The sequence below is a fragment of the Phaenicophaeus curvirostris genome, chromosome 1, assembly GCF_032191515.1.
Source record: "Phaenicophaeus curvirostris isolate KB17595 chromosome 1, BPBGC_Pcur_1.0, whole genome shotgun sequence".
NCBI classification, from domain to species: domain Eukaryota; kingdom Metazoa; phylum Chordata; class Aves; order Cuculiformes; family Cuculidae; genus Phaenicophaeus; species Phaenicophaeus curvirostris.
In genome coordinates this window covers 27,438,819-27,460,147 of record NC_091392.1, presented here as the reverse complement: position 1 = coordinate 27,460,147, position 21,329 = coordinate 27,438,819, and the positions used below count along the sequence as shown (strand labels likewise).

At 41.0% G+C, this 21,329-nt stretch overlaps 1 protein-coding gene across 5 annotated transcripts in view; it reads left to right on the top strand.

Moving 5' to 3' along the window:
* The first annotated feature begins 440 nt into the window (after positions 1-440).
* FOXP2 (forkhead box P2) overlaps positions 441-21,329 on the top strand; it is a 422,073-nt gene continuing 401,184 nt past the window's right edge. For all 5 annotated transcript variants that reach the window (XM_069851240.1, XM_069851278.1, XM_069851249.1 and 2 more), the window contains exon 1: positions 441-538. The gene's annotated coding sequence lies outside the window, so the exon portion shown is untranslated. The remainder of the gene's footprint in view (positions 539-21,329) is intronic.

The following is a 21,329-nucleotide window of genomic DNA, read 5'->3' as shown; positions in this document are numbered from 1 at the left end:
GCGCGGAGCGGAGCGGGGCCCGGCCCAGCGCGTCCCGCCGCACTTCTTATTTTTCTTGTTGCCATCCCCCCCTCCGCCGCTCCCCCCACCCCCCCGCGCATTATTAGCACTTCTGTGCAGGCCGCTTCGCGATCATGTGAGGGCTCCCTCCTCACTCCCCTTTCTCCAAAGGAGCCGGTGTGTGTGCAGCGGCGGGGTTTTTCTTTTTTTTTTTTTTCTTCCCCCCCTCTTTTTTTTTTTTTTCCCTGCATTCCCAACAAAACACATACACACAGGCTCCGCGCTCCGCACACGGGCGGACCCGCACGCCGGGGGAGGGAGCGCGGCACTGCCGAGCGCCAGGCAGCGCCAGCCGGCGGGAGGCACCGCGCCGCTCCGCGCCCGCGGAGAGAGGGGCCCCGCGCCGCCCCCCCCCCTCCCCGGCCCGCGCGCCCCGGCGGCGGCTCCGCCCGCGGAGACTTTGCATGTGCGCGCGGCTCCGCTCGCCCTTTCTGTCGGCGTCGGCTCGCCGGGACGCCCCGCACGGTGTCTCCTCCCGGTAAGTGCTACCCCCCGCGCCCCCCGGCGTCGCCCTCCCCCGCGCCCCCGTCCCCTCCTCCCTCCGCTCCCCGGTGCGACTCGCCGCTCGCAGCCGCTCCCCCGCCCCCGCCGCCGCTCGCTGACTTTGCAGCCGCCGCCGCGGGAAAGTTTGGCGGCGGCCGCGGGAGTGACATGTGTCAGCCCTGCCGGCACCCGGGGGCGCCGCTCCCGAAAACGCGGGGCGGGGGGCGCGGAGCAGGGAGCGCTCGGCGCCTGCCGCCCCGACCCGAGCTTGGGCTGCGGCCGCCTCGCCCCGCGGGGCGCTCGGGGCTCCCCGGACCCGCGGGACACCCCCCGCCGGCTCGCGCAACCTGTAGCCTCAAGTGCGAGGCGGGGAGGGCTCGGGGCCGGGCTTCCGCGGGAGCGTGTGCCGGGGAGCCTCGCCTCCCCCTCTTTAGTTTGTTGGTTTGATTTTTTTTTTTCTTTTCCCTCTTTTTTTTTTTTTTCTTCCCCGAGACCTCCCCAGCAGGCAGCCGGGGTGAGGAAACGTGTCACGTTTCTCCTTTGTGTGCTGCCCGCCCGCCGCCCCCGCGGAGCGGCCCGGGCCCCCCCCAGCCCGGGGACCGCGGGGCTCCCGACGGGCCTGTGGGCGCCCCCGCCCCCCTGCGCTCCCCCACCAAAACACGCAAAAAAAGAGAGAAAAGCCTAAAACCAAGGATCAATAAGTAATGATGTTAGAGCTGCAGAGTTCCAGAGGCGGCCTCCGTAGCCGGTGCGCGCCGGGGGCGGCGGGGGGGGTGCCTTCCCTTGAAACTAAAGAGGACTGAGGGACCTGGAAAGTTTTGAAAGTTGAGTTTTGAGGAGCGGGGCGAGGCGGGGAGCCCGGGGCGGTGAGGCGGGCCGGGGGCTCGCTCTGCCGGCCGGGCACGGGGCGCAGGGTTGGGAAGGGCGAGCGCGGGTGCCTCCCCGAGCCCGGGCCGCGCGGCTCCCGGCCCGCCCCGACCGCCCGGAAAGCCTTTTGGCCCCCTCCCCAGCCCGCCCGGCCGAGCTAAACGCTTCCCGGGAGGCGGCTGCGCTCTCCTGCCCGCAGCTCGGCTCGTGTCAGGGTCAGGCGGCCGCGGGCCCGTGTCCCGGGACGAGGATGCTGCCCTGGGGTGGACATTGTGCCCTGGGCTGCACCGCGAGCTCTCGGGACGGGGATCCTGGTGGAGCGCGGGGCAAAGCCGCGGCTGCGGGCAGGAGAACGTTCCTCCAGAGCCTGCGGGGCTAGCCCGGTGTGTTCTCGGGAAAAAATCATCTTAGAAGTAACCACCCGAAATTCATCGCATCCTCATCTGTACCTTAACGAGTGCAGAGCTGCAGCTGAAAGGGCAGTAAGCTCTTTACCTAGGAAACACTTCCATTTTCCAGAAGCCTTATTTCTATACTTTTCTCGCTGAGAGAAACACAAAAGTTCCCCTTCCAAAGAGGATTTCCCTTGGTCTTTCCCCACGTAAAAGCCCCCGTCCAAAACTCGCTTAAGTCAGTGGGAATATTTCCATTGACATCAGTAGGATTCGCTCCATTGACTCAATGGGTTTGGATCAGGCCCTTGGAAACAAACGTGGGACTCGGAAGCTGCGCACGGTGTCTGAGCACACATGTTAATTCGTGGGGGGGGAAAAGAAGTCAAAGTGTAAGAGATTTTGACAGGTTTAGGTTTTTTGGGTTTTTTTTCTGTGCTAGGTAATTTAAAACCATTAAGGAAAAACATTACTGCTAGTAATATTACTCTAAAGAAAATATGATTAATTATTAAACCAGTTTCTCTAATGCTACACTAACCCCTTTTGAGTGAGATACGGATTTTAGTGTTCAAATTAGTATTTATTTTTAATTTAAGATTTTTCCTTACTATAATAATTTGTTTGTATTAAATATAGATAGTGAAAGGACCCGTTTTGCAGTAATTTGCTATTTTAATGTAGTTCTTAGAAAACGGCAGTGTTCTATTGCGTTTTTGTATACATAAATCGTTCATTTAACTACTCAAGAGTAGCAGATTACTAAACGGTGGAGGGAAAGGAAGGGGTGTTTCAAATACAACGTTTCCAAAACACACATAGTAACTTTCATGCACATTGATGGGTCACGTAGTGACATACAAAAGATACACAATTAGCCATTCTAATTTATGTTGTTAAGATGTAGCACCTGAAATACAAAGCTTCATGTGAGGCCTTGTTGGTGCAGGCTGTAAGATTTAACAGTAACCAAACTAGAAAGCTCCAACAGAATCAATTGTATAAATATTTGGGTGTTTCTTTGGTTTTATTTTAACCTCAGTGATTCTTACCTTTTGTCATGAGATCTTTGCTACAGTGAAGTATTTATAATGTTTGGGAGGAAAAAACCTAAATGTTTCATAGCTTTCTGTTTAGTAGAGGTCTGTGTAAAATTACCCGAGTCTTTAGGGAACAACCAAATTAGAGTTTTTCAAATGTGAGGAAAAGAAGTGTATCGAGTTCAGGATATTTTAATTAGTGAATATATGGTGGTGTTTTAAAGCTGCGCCAGGGTTTGTACAATAGTCAGGTGTTGGGTTTCATACGGTTTTGAACTGACTTATTTTTTTTCAGTAATCATCTGTTGCTTATACATTTTTTAAATGCATTCTGTTATAGAATGCGTCAAAACTAACATTTTAAAATTAAAGGTGTATTTGCTTAGAAGCATTCCTGTCAGACTCCAGTATATTTTTAGAAAAGTTCTTGTTGGTCTAAAATTTATTTAAAAAAATTACTGTAGCATAAGCTACTTTTTTTTTCTGGAGTGATTTATGTGAGCTAGAATAAGCTTTTATATTCTGAGGAATATACCTGATTCAGCATTGCATGCACAAGAGTTATTCAAGGCTAGTGGGCTGAAAACAATGGAAAACTTCTGAGATGTGATCCGTGTTGTGGCAGTGTTTTGCTATGTGTCATTGAAAATGTCACTTAACCTCTTTGTTTTTCATCATCAAAATGTGAGGGCTGGTATTTATCTATCTTTCTGATAGGGTGATTAATTAATATTTCTTGAACACCCAGTACTCTTTTGTTCCATTTCTATTTTTACCAGGTTTATTTTGGAGAAATTAAATTGTGATGGTGGTTGAAAAAGAATGGTTCATGGGAATCGTCATGTTTTTTTCTTTGTGAGTCAGATCGTGAAGAGGTCACTGGCTCAGAGGAATTGAAAATGATTTAGGACATAGGTCACTGAGAAGTACCCATGGAATGATTTTGACCGGAGAAAATTGTAAATCACGGTCAAACTGAAAAATGCTATCAACTTTGTTGAAAAATAATAATTTTCGGTACACTGGAACTGATTACTCTTTTAAATCTTGTGACAGCTAGTGGGTCTAGAAGTAATGCAAATGATCTAATTTTTTTTCACAGCCACAGTAGCATACCTCTCAACTAATCCTTATTAGAAGGAATACTTGTCATTTAGATTCCCGTTCCCTGTTCTGTTTTGACTTGAGGTCTTTCTGGATTGTATGTGTAAATTAGTGGCACCAGAAAAACTGAATAAATAAGATGGCATCATAGAAAAGGTTAGCTGCAATAAACTAACTTCTTAAATTAAACTTAATCTTAAAATTCCAATTATATAGTTCATTGTTAGTTGCTTAGAGGTTTTCTTCCACATTTGCTCCATCACAGAATGAGCATGCTTACCTTATTGGTGCCATTTCCTGGGGTAATTTTAAACTTAAATTTCAAAACTTCTAGTTTGGCATAAAAACAAGAAGCAGTCCCACAAATGTCATTTAACTCTGATTTTTTTTTTTCTTCTCCTTTCTGAGGCTCTCAGTAGCTTAATCACACTTACAAGTTTTGAAAATCTTCCAAGGTGATTACTACAAATTATAAGAGGCAACTATTCTTTGGTGCAAGATTTGCATCTGTTTTGGCTTTTCTGCCCTTTCCTCCCCCCCATTTCTGCTAGGTTTGCGTTTTAAGGGCAAGACTGTGTTTTATGTCAGAAAGCTGGATTTGAAAGTGCCAGCAATAGCTTGCCTATGCTGTCATCACTGAAGTAGCTGAAAATAATCTCTTTAATGAACAGTTGCTGTGGTGTTTATTGATTCACCAAAGTAGAGTTTGAGATGGTGGTAAAAAGTAAAGTTTGAACTCTGAAGAGTGAGTTATGTGTGGAATTGTGTTTAGTATCATGATTTCTGTTCCTGTTCTAAGGAAAACGGAATTAAAATGTTAAGCACATCATGTTATACTATTGATTATCTTAATTCTTTTTAGTCAGTTGTAGAGGTTGTTGATGAGGAGGAATAAGAACGTTGTAGACTTAACTTTTTATCGGTTTAGTTAGTTGTTTATTCTTCCTGCAAATACTAATCGCCCGACTGTGGCTGGAAAAGGTTTTTCTGCGGTTTAAGTACATACATTAGCCAGGCTGGCTGCTGAGGGCAGAGCTGATTCCCTTGGATACCATGAGCTGTATGTTTGCCGTGGTTCATGTGTGGATATCTCTGCTTGCTGTGGCTGTAGGTAAGAGAGGACTTTCTAATTGACTAGGCTATGCAAGGGAACAACAGGCAGATAGGTTTAAGGGACAGGCAGCACATTCATTCAAGGGATCTTTTCTGTACTGCCCACCATCCCACTGCTGTGTGATGGCCCTTCTGGGGTGCAACAAGTGGTTACAGAACTGTGTCTTGAACCCCAGGCCCCTCTTTGGGGTTCGCAGGCTGGCTTTGGCTTACTTGTGGAGTTTACTTCTCTACCAAGAGACTGCCATCTTCTCCCACCTCCCTGCAGGCAGCAGGTACTGAAAGAAGGTGGTGGGGTGTCTCTGTTTTGAGATGTTTCCAGCCCATCGGTGGCTGCAGGGTCCATAGAAATGCTGCAGGTCCTTTGCTCAGTGAGCTGGTCCTTTCGACTTCTGCTATGCATCAGACCATGTCTGCAAATTGCATCAAAATAAATATTTCTAGGAATTTCTGATTGTGGTCCTATTTTGGCTGGTTTGCCTTTGGGATATTGTGAAGACAACTGAGATTCCAGTGGGCCTGTGCCAACTTCGTCCTAGTTGGAAATACCCTTTTTACTATTGGGCCCCACACTGGAGATTCATTTGAAGAGAGGCATTTTGAGGCTGGGTGGTATATCATAATATATAACTAGAAAATTGTTGGGCTTTTCTAAGCACATTATTTCTTCTGATAAGTATTTACATTTTGATGAAAAATTTTCTATACCTTTTACGACTGACGTTTTGTTAAAAGAAGATACACAATCCTATTAGAATAATTTAATTTTTCTCTTGTAACATGATGTGTATTTTGCAACTTTGTTCAGAATTTTTCTCCTAAGTAAATTTAAATACTGTTATTCAATTATCCATCTTCCTTATTTTAACCTAAACCAACATGATACATATTTAAAACTATTAATAATGTATTTGATCTAATTTGAATTTTTGTATTTGAAATACTTTGACAGATTATGTTTTTCACATATGTATGTGTTAAAACAATGTGATCTTGGTGGATATTACCGCTGTAATTTTTGTGATCTGTCCTTTGAGGGAAGGAAGGAGAATGGCTGTACAAGTGTAGCATATTGCATTGCTTCTCTGATAGGACCAGACTGGATAATTCAGTCTGCAAAGTAGGGAACTTGTGATCAGAGAAACAATCTCAGGGTTGCCAAGTTATTTCAGGCATAACACCATGCTAAGGATCTACCAGATGTTGATTTTTAATTTGCCCAGGAACGATGAAGGTAATTTAAGAAGTGAATATCGCTAAACTCCATTTAAACTTTGCTGTTTGGTCAGTGCTAAGTCTTGGTGTAAAAGTGTTACTCCCAATTATGTTGTCCATTTCTCTTTTTGCAACTCTCACTGTTAATGTCGATGAGGCACATTGTTCTCCTGGAGTTTAACCCACCTAGTAAAACAAGTTGTAGATATACCTGTGCAATAAAACCCGTAGAAGACATTCAACTGCTTGGAAATCAGATCTGAAGCTGTCAAGTTTTACCATTAACAAATAATGTAGGGAGAATTTTAAGAGTTAGTGGTGGAAGGACTTTGGAAAGGAGAGAGGCAAACAATGGAGAGTTGGGGAGTGCTGTGGAAAGAGGCCAGAGAAAACATGTGGCTGGGCAGGAGCCAGGGAAGGTGCGGGCAGCGCGGTTGGATGTGGGCAAGCCGCTCAGAGAACAGGGGCTCAGGGTCACAGGAGAAAGGAGAGTGTGATTTTTTTCTGGTACTCAATATGTGAAATAAATTTTTCACTTTCACTTGATCTATGGGAAGAAACAATTAATTTTTCGTTACACACACAGTCGGGCACAGATATGGGAGGCACAGGAGTTGTGCCAGTTTACACTGACCACAGTTGAGTGCCATAGAGTGATATTTTTTAAATAATAAAATTGTCTTGTTAATTACAATATGTCTCTTTACAAACTTCTTTATTAGTTATCGCATTGCAAGTTGATTTTTAATTACTGCAAATCAAAATATCCCTTTCTCAGTGTAGAAGAGGAGGGACAGAGCTCTTTTCAAGGTAAAGGGGAAAAAAAGTCTATAGAAAGCAGAAGCTAGTATCTTTTAGAGTCTAAAACAAAGTAATTGAAATATTTATGATTCAAGGAGCTTCTCTGTGAGAGAGCAGAGACAAGCTTGTGGTTTCATTACAGTACTTACAGTATTCTCATGACCTAAAAATGAAAACACAAAAACCTAATGCAGTCAGGTGTGCACAAAATGCAGAGATCTGCGTAGCTGGTGAATGGTTATGCTTTTCACTTTTGTCAACATGTTTTCATCTCTGCAGAAGAACATATTTAATTCAATAAGGAATAAATGATTATCAAATGTACGGCACAGTGAACATAAGAGGAAGGGTACCGAGAACTCCTTGATGTGTGGTAAAAATAATTCTTCATTGAAAATCAATTAGTAGAATATATGGGTGCTAAAACTGTAAAAATATTTGGATGATACTTTGCTAAAGATCATGAAAAGCCTTCACGCAGAATTCAGATTCATTTGTTACCAGTCTTGAATGCATTTAAATTACTTTTAATGTTGTGATGATGCCTGTAAATTGTTCTCAGTACACAATAACTGTCAGCATACATGAAAGAATACGTATGGATTCAACTGATAACTATATTGACTATATGGAAGAAGTTTCATGCAGTGTCATAAATCCTTGCACAATCGTTTGCTTAAGAAGAGGAATTAAGCATATTGTGACAGAAACTTTGACATATTCGGTATTTAATTCTATTTTAAGTGACTGACATCTTGTAAAAGAGTTAAAGATGTATTTGGTATTGTATGTGGTGACTATTTTTTTCTTGGGCCTCTGTTTATTATTGACCAGGAAAGGGTGTGAGGTACACCTGAACAACCAGAAATGTGTATGTTGTGAACTGTGGTAGGGCAACCTTATAAAAATGTTAGTTTAGGGTTGATTTTGTTTTGTATCTGATAGCCAGATGATGCTTTCAAGTCACAGAGAAGCAAGGAGAATGGTAAAACTGCCAAAATATTTGTGTATAGCTGCAGAACACTGCTAGACAGGGAAGTTGATGATTGCTGAAAGATTTCTCCTGTGGAATGGTGCAGCTTTGGGAACAGTGTGTGCCTGTGCCTGCACCCACGCAGGTGTCTGCGCAACAGTGCAAGGATCCAGTGTCCATCAACAGGTTTCCAGGCTACAGCCTTCAAAAGGAAAACGGATATATCAGGTGGATTTACTGTATCTCGGGTTATGAGATGGAAAAAAAAGATCCTAAAAAAGAGTGCAGTCAGTAAAGACAAAAATGTTCAGTCCTTTGGTAAAACAGCAAATGTGCTCAAAGAATGAGATTATTCTGAGCAGGAATTGACTATGCTGGAGAGTGGCTTTCACAATGTGCAAGAGGTATTTTAAGGGTTGTGATGGGAAAAGCTGCCTTTCTGAAATCTTCCTTGAAATAGTGAAGGGAGAATGCTTCCAGACCAGGTTTGAATTGATTTCCAGACTAAGCATATCTTCTGGTACCAATATCTTTCTGTGCCCCAGCAGCTGGGAGCCCCCTGGAGTGGCTGTGGGGCCTGAGGGAGCTTGGATTGGCAGTGGGTTCTGGAGTGACAAATGACGAAGCAGCTTGATCCACCAGCAACTGCTTGCAGCCTAGCAGGACCCCCTGGTCAGGCTGATCTTCCTACCTCAGTGGCATGCAGGTGCCTTTCTTGTGTCTTCACCTGTTCTCACACTTCAGGAGAGTATGCACTTGAGAGGAGGGCTACATACTTGTGTTGCAAAAATCTCTCTAAAGACCTTCAGGCTTCATCCCAAATTTTCTGAAGTTGACGTGAAGATTTCTTGTATTGGCTTAGGCATTGAGGTCGTTTGGTTCTTTAGATGTGTTTGCATACTCAGGTGCAAACCCTTTTTCTGAGTTTGAGAAGTTACTGGCTACTTAGCTGCTCTTCAAAGCTACCTAGACTAGGGCTGGTGATGGACTGCTACTATAAATTTAAGAAAAATCCAGGTGTTTTCAGTTTTTCTTTGAATATGAGCCCTTAGAGCAACTATTGATAGGCTCTAAGCAAGTTGTTACTAAGATGAAAAAACAGTGTTTTACTTTTTCATAGTATTGAAATATTTTCAAGGTTTTACTTCCATTTATTCCATAAATGAGTCTTATAGGAGTACAGCAGTTAGGTACATCATTGGTGAGGATTTGAAGACATACAAGAAAGACAGTCCTTAAAAGATGAATGTATATTCTTCTTTTAAATCAATCGTGTCCAGCCTAATCAGCCAAGTATAACATATCTTGTGCTGTGGCTGTGGAGTGTTGTGTGCTGCATGGTCAGCGCTACTGCAAATATGCAGCAAGTCTGGCATTTCCCAGGAGCTTCAGGCTTGCAACATAGTGGATGAACACCTGTAATTGGCTATATACTCCTCTAAGAAGGTTATGGCTACAGGGGGGACCTTGCTCTCTTCCTCCCCCTTATTTGGTTGTTCCATGAGAGGAGAGTTACTGTAAGGCCTGAGAAGGGTGGTGGATGGAGCAAATTATGTGATAACTTGACTGGTCCTCCTGAGTTGCAGGCTGGGCACTTGTACTTTAAATCTTTATGTTGCTCAGTAGAAGAATACATTTTTATTATTCAGTTCTGTATAAAAATGGAATCTACTGTTCTGGACTTCACAAGAGTGGTGGTTCAACCTCTGTTTCAGTGTGTATCTTCAGTAACTAGAACTAGATTTTGAACTTAAGCTATTAGCCTGATTATACATAGGTACTTGTGCATTTTGTTAATCAATAGTGCTTATATCAAAACTTCTATACTTGTGTATCATTTAAATAGAGTTTTATAAATACTCCTTTTTATCCAGTTACTGCCATTCAGGTGTCTGTTGTTACCACTGTAGTACTACCAGAATGAGAAAGACAGCATTTTTTTAAAGTCATTGTTAGGCATGCAATTTTGCTCCAAATTAAATTATCAACAAAATTGCTTTTAGCTGAGTTTCTCTACATATAAGTCACAGATGAGTGGGAGCAGAATGTGACCACAGACTATTAAAAATATCTTTTTCATTATCACCTGAAATATTGCCATAATTGGAACTAAGGAGTCTGCAGCTGCATAATATTTATGTTGCAGTCCAAACTGACACAGCCTGGAATGTTTCGGCAGCAAAACAAGACACAGACCTGAGCCTTGTGCCGCATGCTTGGAGGGGAGTGAGCTGCTGCTCTTGGAGGCCTCCTCCAGTGAGGAAGTCCCCCTGCGTTGTTGTGGGCTGGAGGGACCTTCTCAGAGGCATAGGGAGAGGTGGTGAGGTGTGTGCTCACAGCCTGGCTGCAGAGTGTCATTCCTAGGTGACACTTTGGGTCAGGCTGCAAGGGTGGCTGCTTTGGATGGCTGCTTTGTTAAGCTGGGGGGCTGTGGTAAGAGATTGCTCCTTCCTTGAGGCTTTCCAATTGGGTTGGGCTCTTGTTTCTTTCTACTCTGGACACTTAGGTGTTCCTCTTGTCAAGGGGCATGTAGAAGAAACACTTTTAATTTATTTACTTTCCTTTGATGGATGGAAACAGTGAGTCACCGTCCAGTGTCGCCTTTACTGCTCAGACCGCTGTAGGCACAGTGAAAATAATGCTTTGCCCTGCTGCTACCCTGGTAGGCTCCGCAGCAGCTGATGAACTTGATCTATTACTCCTGGCCTTCACTGGCAAACACAGTACGGTATATTTGCCCGTGACTGACACACTTAGATCTATGGCCACAAGATATCTGGTCAACTCTTCAAGCCTTTACCTTTAGCATTAGCTTTAACCCCTCAGGGCTCAGCTGCTTGTGGCATTTAAAGCATGGCAAGGGGTTTTATAGCAGAGATTTGACTCAGCAAGACTTGTGCTAACTCTTGCTGAAGATATGAAATACAATTTGTAGCTTATAATTGCTGTTTAATATGATCTTGGACCCTTACTTAAAATCCATTTAACTGATACTGTACTTTCTTTATAAGGTTATTATTGGGAGCTAACCTTTTCTTGTGTTGTGGTTAAATGTACAATGTAATAAGGGTGTTTCTTAATGTGTTTAAGAGTTGGAAGATGTGTTAGAGGTAACCTTTATGCAGAGAGTTTTATATAGTTGTAGTAAGGAGAGTGATATTAAAATCCTGAACATTAGTACCATTTGAATGTAATTTGTTCTCATTGTGTTTTGTGTGTGCCTGCTGTCAGAAGATGGTACGGCATATTGAGAAAATCTGTTTTGTTCTTCAATATCTTTCTTACTAATAATTATTAACCTAGAGCAAATTGCTGTCTCTAGAAAGTTTTTTTATTTCTGATGCATACAAAAATTTAAATAGTATATTGGATACAATAGATGAATCGCAATGCTTTCTTTCTCTACTGCATTTCAAGGAGAATGACCTAAACCCAAGATTTTAGACACAAAATTGAAAGCCTTACAGAAATCTTTACTTTCTTGTTTAACTCTTGATGAATAGGCATGGTTCATCTCTACTGGAGATCTGTAGGGATTACCAGCTTATAATAGATTAATTTTTATTAATAACAAACGCAATACTTCTGTTTGTATCTACTGATATTAGTTTGGCTTCCTTTGGATGCCTTTTAGAAATGAAATATTTCTCCTCTTTTTTTTTTTTACGAAATATTTGAGCTTATATGTAGAATTTGGTGCACAGGGAAAGGATTTCAGAACTTGTCTTCCTGTGCCCTTCTTGAAACTGCTCTAAACAGTGGTGAAGGCAATGAAGTTTTGTAGCAGAAAGGAGGTCAAGGAAAAAAAAGCAATGGAGTATTTAAGTAGAGAAAGATGATGAGTGTCTGAAGTGTGGTGGACAGTCTTTGCTCGGGTTCCTATTTTCTTTTTCCTCTCTTAGTACTGAAAGTTCTTTTCCCACTCTTCTTTTTTTTCCTGTTTTTCCCCCCTTTCCCACAATTTTTCGTTTCTGTTTCCTTTTGCCTCAAGGGGGGATTGTGGGTTGGAGAGTGAGAGCAGGTTATGCACATCATAGTCTTATCAGCCAAAACCTGAAAAATACTTGTTTTTCTTATGTTCAATCAATTGTTGTCAGGGATCAATACAGCCATAGGGATGTAATGGGCAAGAATGGCCTGAAGAGAAACAAATATTTTCTATTCGAAGTATGTGGGGAAAGGGGCAGCAGCCACAGATCATGAAGTTGAAGTTAGCCACTTTTAACATTGTGAAGAATGGTGATGATGTAGACCAAGTGCCATCCTAAAATGGCACATTTTCCTATAACACTTGGCTCAGGTGTAGACTCCTTGTGGAACTTTTTGATGGAGTTGCTTAATCTCAGTGCAGTAAAGATAAATTCATTGATGTAATTAAATAGAGAATACCAGTAAATTGCTTTCTGAAGCTCAGTCACTGTAAACTCTGATCTTCCAATTTAATCTATCCGTCACTTCCCAATCACTTGCCAAAAGGCTTTGGCAACTGAGAATTTAGCCCTTCTCTGGGCACAGTAGCTGTGAGAATAAAGTTGATTGCTCTAAAGGGAGATCCTAGGATGAGGACTCAATGCAAATTAAGAATGTATGGACAAAAGAGAGCAGAAACAGGTTTTTGCATTGCCTATCGTGTTAAGAGGTTATTGTGTTTCTCAGTAACTGCCTGGATTCTGCACTAGTTTGTGATAGCCCTGACACTTATGCAGAAGAAAAATTAGGAAGCTAATGATCTGATGAAAGAGATATTGTCCAAATGAGAAAAATTAGCTAAGCCCATTTCTTTTAGTGGTGTTGCAGTATTGCTCACATCTGGCTTTTTGGTTGATCTAAACAAAGGTTATCTTCCTATCAGTAGACAGTGTTTTTTCTGTGTGAATTATTTTAATGTGTGCAAAAAATGTTTCTGAGAGTAATTAGATATGGCTGAAATCAGCCTTTTGCACAAAGGATAGTATAACTGCATGAGGAAGGTGTTCTCTACACTTTTACAGGGGGTCTTAGGAATGGGAAATATAGAGGAAAACATGTTCTTTAGGAAATTGTCAGTGCATTATTTGGTAGTTTGGTTTTTTTCATGCGGAGTAGTCCTCTGCATTGTTTTCTGGTAATTTGCTTTATACTATATCAAGGTATAACTGTAGTGTAATATTTTAAGCTCTAAAATTACTTGAATAAAGATGGAGGCAGACAAGAAACATGATAGCACAGTTGAAACAAGCAGAGGTGCTGGATTCAGTCTCTCCTTCTGGTGTTTCTCACACCTTATTCATGTGCTATGCCAGAAGGGCCAGAGCCTCCTTCTCTGTGCCAGTACACTGTTACTGGTGAGCCTGATCCTTGGTTTCTGGAAAGATGTTTCGTGCGCTTCTCTAGACTTCACCTGGCCTCACCAGGAAAGCTGCTGAAAACTGCCTCCCTGGTCTCTTCAGCAGGCTGGAGGGGATGCTCCTGGTGTAAGTGTACAGAGATTTGCCCTCTTCTCAGACTTGGGTACCCACCAGCCCAGGCTGGATTGCTTCTCAGTGTGCCCCAAACCTTTGTTTCACCAGAAATTGCAGCCTGGGATTGGAGACAGTCTGGTTTACTCCTTGAACTAAAAGGTAGAGGACTGCAGGTGGCTGCAGACCACAAGGCTGGGATGAAGACTTCTGTGCCTGCACATGAGACTGTGACTACTGGTGCCTCATCTGCAACAGCACTTGTCATGTATTTCTTTGTCTCCTCCAGGACAACCCCGTTCATTACAATTATGGGGAAATAGGAATGTGAATGGAAGAAGCATGTGAAAAGCTAGTAGAGAATCATCTTATGATGGCAAACTTTAGTGTTTCTTTTGGCCAACGCATTTGACATAGTTTTTGGAAGCCCAGTAGATAAGCTGAAGGGACATCAAGCCAACCAGATGGAACAGCTTCTCTGGGCTTTGCTGCAAATTAGCTCTTCCTCTTCCTCCTTGTGCAGCATCAAAGTCAGGTGCTGAGTAAGTACTTGTGTACTCCTCTTGTGTTGCTATTCTGGATTTTATTTCAAGTTGAATGTGTCATGCATATCCAGTAAAAGAAAAGTGAATGAAAAAACCAAGTAATTAAGTTGATCTGTAAAACCGTTTGTAGAATCATAGAATGGTTTGGATTAGCAAAGACCTTTAAGATCATTGAGTTCAACTCTTAACCTAACACTGCCAAGTCTACCACTAACCCATGTCCCTAAGCACCACATCTAGTTGAACTACCCCACAAAATGTTTGCTGCAGTTATGGAAGAAATGGGAATGGTTTCCTTAAAAAAACAGCTGTAAAAACCATTTTAGCATTTCCAATGGTGTATCTACAGGCTTAATGTGGATGTGATGTTTGAAAGGTGAAATCCTATTACTGCTGAAGTCCATCAACTGTATTTCCTTATTGCAAAGCTTTCTGTGTGCATTTTGAGTACAGTGATAGTTGCTTCCACTGTTCTATTTGTCATAGAAGATTTGAGAGAAAGTAACTAGTATGTAAGTGTTCATAATTTATCCTGGAATTTTCTAATGCTTTAAAGGAAATTCTTTAAGTTAAATTTACTTCACATTTGCGTGAGTCTTGTAATAAGGCCTCTGTGAACCAGCTAATAAATATATATACAGTTTCCACTTCTACAATCCCTTTCCCACAAAATCTGTTTCACATAAATGAAAATTGTGCTTTTTGATTTCCACTTGGCAAATCTGAAGTAGTTGCAGCAAATACAGTTTTAGCAGACTTCATAGAAGTGAAGAAAAAAAAAAACAAAAAACCCAACCTGAACAAAACCAAACTGTTAGCAGCACTGCAGATCAAGGTGTTGCAAAGGGTACTTTTGACTTGACGAGTTTGATTATTGCAATGCGACATCAAAGGCATTGCTTCTTCTGCAACTGTAAACTTCACTGTGATTTTGTTGTTTGTGGAAAGAAGTTAAAAAAATATAGCAACATAAATATATATAGTGAATAACTACATAAGCAATGTTTCTGTCTTTGGGTTGCAATTTTAAGAGTTTGAAATCCTTTAAAGTTCAATATACTTGAAATCAAAAGAGCCATTTATGGGACCATTTTCAAAGTTTTAATTTGTTTTAAGCCTTGCTGTTGATCTAGAGCTTTTGCTCATTTAAGGCTGATTAATTGCTTTTGCCACCTTTATTTTTAGTTCTGTATAATCTCATGCAGACTATTGTATGTATTTTTAGTTTAAGCTTCTTTTGATGGCTGTATGTTTGTATGGGATGTTAAATTTGACCACTAGTAACTTAAGTATTTAAATTAAAAAATTAGATTCAAAATAATAACAAAAGGCTGCAAACTGAAACAAGTACTAAGGCTTGCAAGTTTATTTCATGAAGCATAATTTCTGCACCTGCTGTAGACTCCATTGTGGAATCTCTTGCTTTTATATGATTTTATTTATTTAGAAAGAGAAAAGATCATCCTGTTTTCATTGAAGTATCTAATGGAAACAAGAATAATAGGCCTATCTCTTACATTGAATATTGTTAAAATGCATATGCCTTCCCTGGTAATTACTATTCATTAAGGCTCAGTGCTTGTTCTTTAAAGGAGGTAACTCTCTGTTATCTTACCTTTAAATTGGGTGGATGAATGTTGACACTAAAGTCACTTTGTACAATATGTAAAATACAGTTCGGATACGTAGTCTAGGAGACCTGTGGTCCACTGACTTTACCGCATTACCTTTCAGAAAATACACACCACACTGGATGCTTGGGTGAAACACATTAATACAGTGTGACACTCACTACAAAGGATTAGCCTTTTAATGAGAATTGACTTGGTTAACTTAGCTCAAGTAGGAGCCCATGGCTTCCACACACAGGGTGGAACCCAGTCATTGCTGATGACGCTAAGGAAGATGCTGTTACCGTTCATCTTTGGAAGTGTTTGTGCTCCTCATAGAAGCAGAAACTGGGGGTCCTGGTGCTTTGCATTGCTCTGCTGCCTCACAAATAATTATGTAGTTGATAAAAAAGCTATGTAGTCACGGTGTATGGATTTGTCTGTGTAAAGGAAAACACTTAATCTACCTGCTGGGATTGGCAGCATACTCATTTTCACATTCATACATAGTGGGCGGACAGGAGAGTTCTGAAATCTTAAAGTGGGCCAGATGGAAAATATGTTTAAATTAAAAAAAAAAAAAAGAAAAAGGAAGAAAGAAATAAATATAATCCCACTGATAATGAAAGGATGAAGAGGAGAGGGGAAGTTCTCCATGGTTTTTGAACTTCTGGGATTATGATGCATTTTCTTTGCTACAGAACTGTCAGAAAATACAAAGGTTATATCTATGCAGACAGCTTAACTTGCTTCTACCTCTCTAAAGTGCTTTAACTCCTTTCATGTTCAGCTGTAAAAATGCGGGTCTTGGAAAAGCTAGAGCAATAGAGCTGTAGCTCTAGCCCTTCTGGATGACCAGGACAGAGCTTTGACTGAGGGCTGTGGCGAGGCACATGATGCCCTGCACAGCGGCAGTGGCTTGACAGGGCTGAAGTTCTAAGCAGACGTACCCCTGTAATTGTGCTGAGACATCCTTACTTCTGGAAGCCAGAATATGGGTCAAAGAAACCTTCCTTTGCTGTAATCCTTTCTAATCTTTTCTTTTGGATGTTTTCAAGTGCTAATTCTGAGGAGTTTGGCTCTGAGATTTTTCTGTTTGCTTTTGTTTGCTTGTACTTTTTCAGTTTTCTTTCCTCTTGTGCTTATTTAAAGTGGATCCTTAGAGTTGAGGGTGCGATTCTAGGAAAGTATTTCATAAAAGAAGGAGAGTTCTAAAACTTCTTCCTAACTGGAGAAGTACTGCAAAGGGAAGAAGCTGCATAAAATACAGTGGTAGTACAAGAAACCATCACATTTTCGCCGGAATTATTGTACAATGGAAAGTGCTTCATGTCAGCTGAAATGTCAGATGTATCAGGAAAAAAGTTAAAGTGGAACCTGATTTCTGTAAGGCTAGAGATTCAAGTAATTTGCTTAGGGATGCAGTAGAAAATCAATCTTATGCTTGAAAGAGAGAATAGTAGCCTTCAAGTCTCACCTCATGTTTTGTAGCTGATTGCCTGTTTTTACTATCTCCCCCCCTTTTCCTTCAATACTTACTAATGCCCTTTGGTTAACTCCATTATACCTTTGAAAAACTTCTTGCAGAGCTCAGCTGCTTTGGCTTGTTTGCTGGGTAAGCCTCACTGATATTATTATAATTAATAGGATGTATAAAAACTTCCTGAACCAGATGTTACAGAACTGGGCTATTGCAGCTCTGTATGCTCTATGTTCTGCAGCATGCAAGATTTGAGTCCTCTGTAGCTGAGGAGCATTGGAGACAGAGCTAGACCTGCATTGATCTTTTGTGCTGTGTGGGAGTTGGTTTGGTAGGAGCACAGTCCTGCTTGTAAAAGAGTCAGAGGGATGGAAAATAAAGTCTGTTTGCAGTTTGGAGATATTTTTCTGATTTGCTATTTTGATTTTTATACCACAGGGTTAAAAATGTGAGACAAGTATGTGCTGTATTTTTGGATACTGAAAATCTTTGAAGATCTGATTCCTAAGTGAGAGTTGAAACTCTCTCATAATTGTGTTACATAGTAACAGTTTTCTTGCTTTGGCACCTGCCTTTGTTGACTGGTATTTCTTCATTTCCTCCAACAACATTTAGGGTTTTTTTTTTTACATTATAAGGAAGCAATCCAAAATAAAATAACAAGGGGTGAAGAGAATAGTCTGATATTTTTAAAGGATTTCTTTTTTTATAATTTGGAAGTGTCATGAGTGTTTGTAACTTACTAGTGCTGTGAAAGTAAAATAAGGAGCTAATTAAAATTTTAAAACAGTGGAAAGGAAATATCAATTGATAAAACACAAAACAAGTACATAAGAAGACAAGAAGTGATACGGAGCAATTGGAGTAATGTATGAGCCCTGACCAAATAAAGTATTTAAAAACAATAGAGATATTATTGCTGGCTCTGCTTGCAATTTTGGGGTCTGTATCCAGAGCGGGAAGAGTTGACTCTGAAAAAGATGTGGTTTTGTGCAGGCTGATCAAATGAATGTGGACATATTTAAGCTAGGACCTTGTGTGTACGAAGATATATTTTAAATAAGTATAACAAGGCAAGGTGTTCCTGCCTAAATTCCTTCTTTTCCATTTTTTTTGGTGTCAACATTCTTTTTAATAGTTTCTTAAAAAGCTGTGTGGGGGAGAGAATGTATGGAGAAGAGTAACTTGGTAATAGAGGATTGTCAGTCCACCTTAGGAGGGCATAACAAAATCCATTAGGAGTAGAGCTGTTTTTAACACTGAGAGTAATTATTCACACGAAGACATTATTAAGGATTTCAGAGTAGACTTAAGTGGGAAACTTTAGGTTGTAATTTAAGGGCTTTTCTCACACATACTGAAATTTGGTGAAGGGATTATGCCAGAAATACCTTACAACCAGGAAATATATTGATGTTGGTTTGACCACTGCTTTTTCTTTTGAAAGAAACAGTAAGGCACTCAATATTCATTCATACCATGTCTGTCATTTGTCAGTGTTTTAGGGCACTGAACATACTGGAAATATAATGGTTTGGGTCAAAAGGGACCTTAAACTAGTTCCAACCCCCATGCCATGGGCAGTGACGCTTCCCACTAGATTAGGTGCTCTGCAACCACAGAATTACCGCAAGTCCAAACCCAGAAGTAGGGCCATTTAAATAGAGAGTAGAGGCAACAGGTAGAAACAGGCAAGGGAAGAAAAGAAAACAAGGAGTTATCTTAGCATATCAGCAAATAATTTGTTTTAAAATTTTCCATAGGTCTTGTGCCAAAGCCGTTTGAAAGAGGTTCACAGATGTGTGAGGTGTCAGCCTGGATAAAAAGCCTGAAGACACTTAATTGAAAAAATAGCACATAGATGATGGAAGCTGGCAGCCTGGACCTAAAGGAGAAGGGAGTTTACCTCTAGATATGGAATGAGAGATGATAGGTAGGCTTTGACATAGAAGATAAGTGATTAATATATAATGGGATACTGGATTTATGTCAGTGGAACGAGATTGCATTTGTCAAGGTTAGAACAAAAGATAGGAACAGGATCTGAAATGAGAGGGATGGGAGTATAATAGCTCTACAGTTTGAGAGGAGAGATATACTTTAAAGATAATATTTGTAAAGATATTACAGTATTTACATATAAGTCTTTTGTAAATATGTGAAAGTATAGGGCCTAGTGCTTGTGTCCAAACACTGAGATGTGTACATCATATATGATGCCCGCAGTGTTGTTCTAAATGAATAGTAATGTTGCCCGAGAAAGGAGGCAAAAGAAGGGCTTATTAATTCTGTAGAGAAGACTATACACTCTCTGTCTTTTAACTGTACAAAACTGTGATCCAGCTCACAGCAGCAGTGTGATGGTATTATTAGGGGAAAATAACCTGCTCCAGGTGAGTGTATGCTGGTGGAGTCCAGAATTTTTATGATGCTCTCTTTTGCCGGTTGTCTTGTGGAAGAGGATCTTCCATAAAGTTCTCTGAATATTACTATTCTGTGCTGTTTCTGTATTGCTCTTCTATGGCAGAATTTACAGCCTAAGGTTACGAATGAAGTATGTCATAACACTGTTAATGAAGTACCATGGAAAATAAATATTTAGGTTTTCAGAGCCAGGATTGACTTGACTGCCTTACTCACCAGTGGTGAAACCATGAGTTGTAAAGACCATCCAGGCTGGATGCAAGTAGAATCTCTGTCATGTATATTTCCACCTACAGGAAAAACTTTTGTAAAAGCTTAGGTAAATCATCTCTGTTCACGTATAGTGTCTAGGTATTTGATTTGCTTATTTGTAGAGGGATTGAGGACACAACATTTCTATCAAGTTCCTGGTTTTGACCTCCACTCTTATCTCCCCGTGGACTTCCTGAAATGGGCAGTCCTGGGGCAGTCCTGGACTTTCATATTGCTGTACCCATATTTTTCTCAAATGCAGTACAGTGAAGTAGTGTGAAGTGAGGTAGGTCTGAGACACTGAGGTTTCGTTCTGTTTGGTTGAGACTTTATTGCTAGAATAGAGCAAATATTTTACTTAAATTTGAAACTGATTTTATGTCTCTGTAATTTGGTCTGTTGCTTATTTACTAAAAGAAAATGTCAGTAGTTTTCTTCTTTTTTTGAGAATTTCCCTTCAGTGTGTTTCTCTCTGAACCATGTTAAAAGAATATGAAAAGTTGAGGTTTTTTACTTTACAAGCAGACTTCTTGCTACTTGTGCCCTCTGAGACCCCACCAGAGATAACTAGGTGCATTGCTTTGGGATTCCTGACAGAGGTTTGCTGCTAACCCAAGTCAGAGTGTTGCTGTGTTGGTTCAGTTGCTGAGGACTGCTTGACTACCTCCCCCCTGCCCATCGTGCTTCTTTCAAGTTCTAAAAATTGTTCATCAGATTTATCATTGCTTTTTAAGAAAGTCTTCATGAGCATGACCTGAGGTCTAACAGGAAATCTTGAAATAAAAGTAATAATATTGTTATACATTCTTTCACACTCAGCCACACATGCTATCACAAAAGTAGCCTTGAAGCTGTTTTAGTTTTACAGCAAAGAGCGTTTCTTTTCATATCAGGTAATACGATCTGCTGGGTTTTTTCCCCCTTGGCTTTGAAAACATGCCTTTATATTAATAATCCTGGATTTTGTGCTGAAAGTTGATTGCTCTAATTGCTGATTTGTATTCGGCAACACTAAATAAAGGCTCAAAATTTTCTCTTTTTCCTTTTTCTACTCTGAAATCTGTCAATGTGTGTTTTTAGAGTTCACCATTAGTGGATGTATAATCTTTGTGTCTGCTTTTATTCTTGGCCACTGGGAGTTTTGCTACCAGCAATAAAAGACAACCTCCATGTTGTACTGCACAGTATAGATATTGTAAATTTTGGTCTTGCTTTCCATTGATCTGGTTTGCCATATGGGAATCATATTCAGCTGATCTTTATTTCCTGAGTCAGAAATTCTGTTTTACCCATCTTTGGGGCTTTCAGCATTTATTCTCAGTGGGCTGTCAGGTATTGCACATGAAAGCAAAGGTTCAAAGGCATATAAAGAAGGTTGAGGTCTGAAATGTTTACTTAACACTGTGGGTTTTTTCTTTTTACAAACATTTGCCAGACTGGAGAATCAGCATGAAACCTTAATAAATTTTAGACTTTTTATACTCTATTATGAACATTTTACACATACATAATTTTGAGGTAGCCTGGAACAC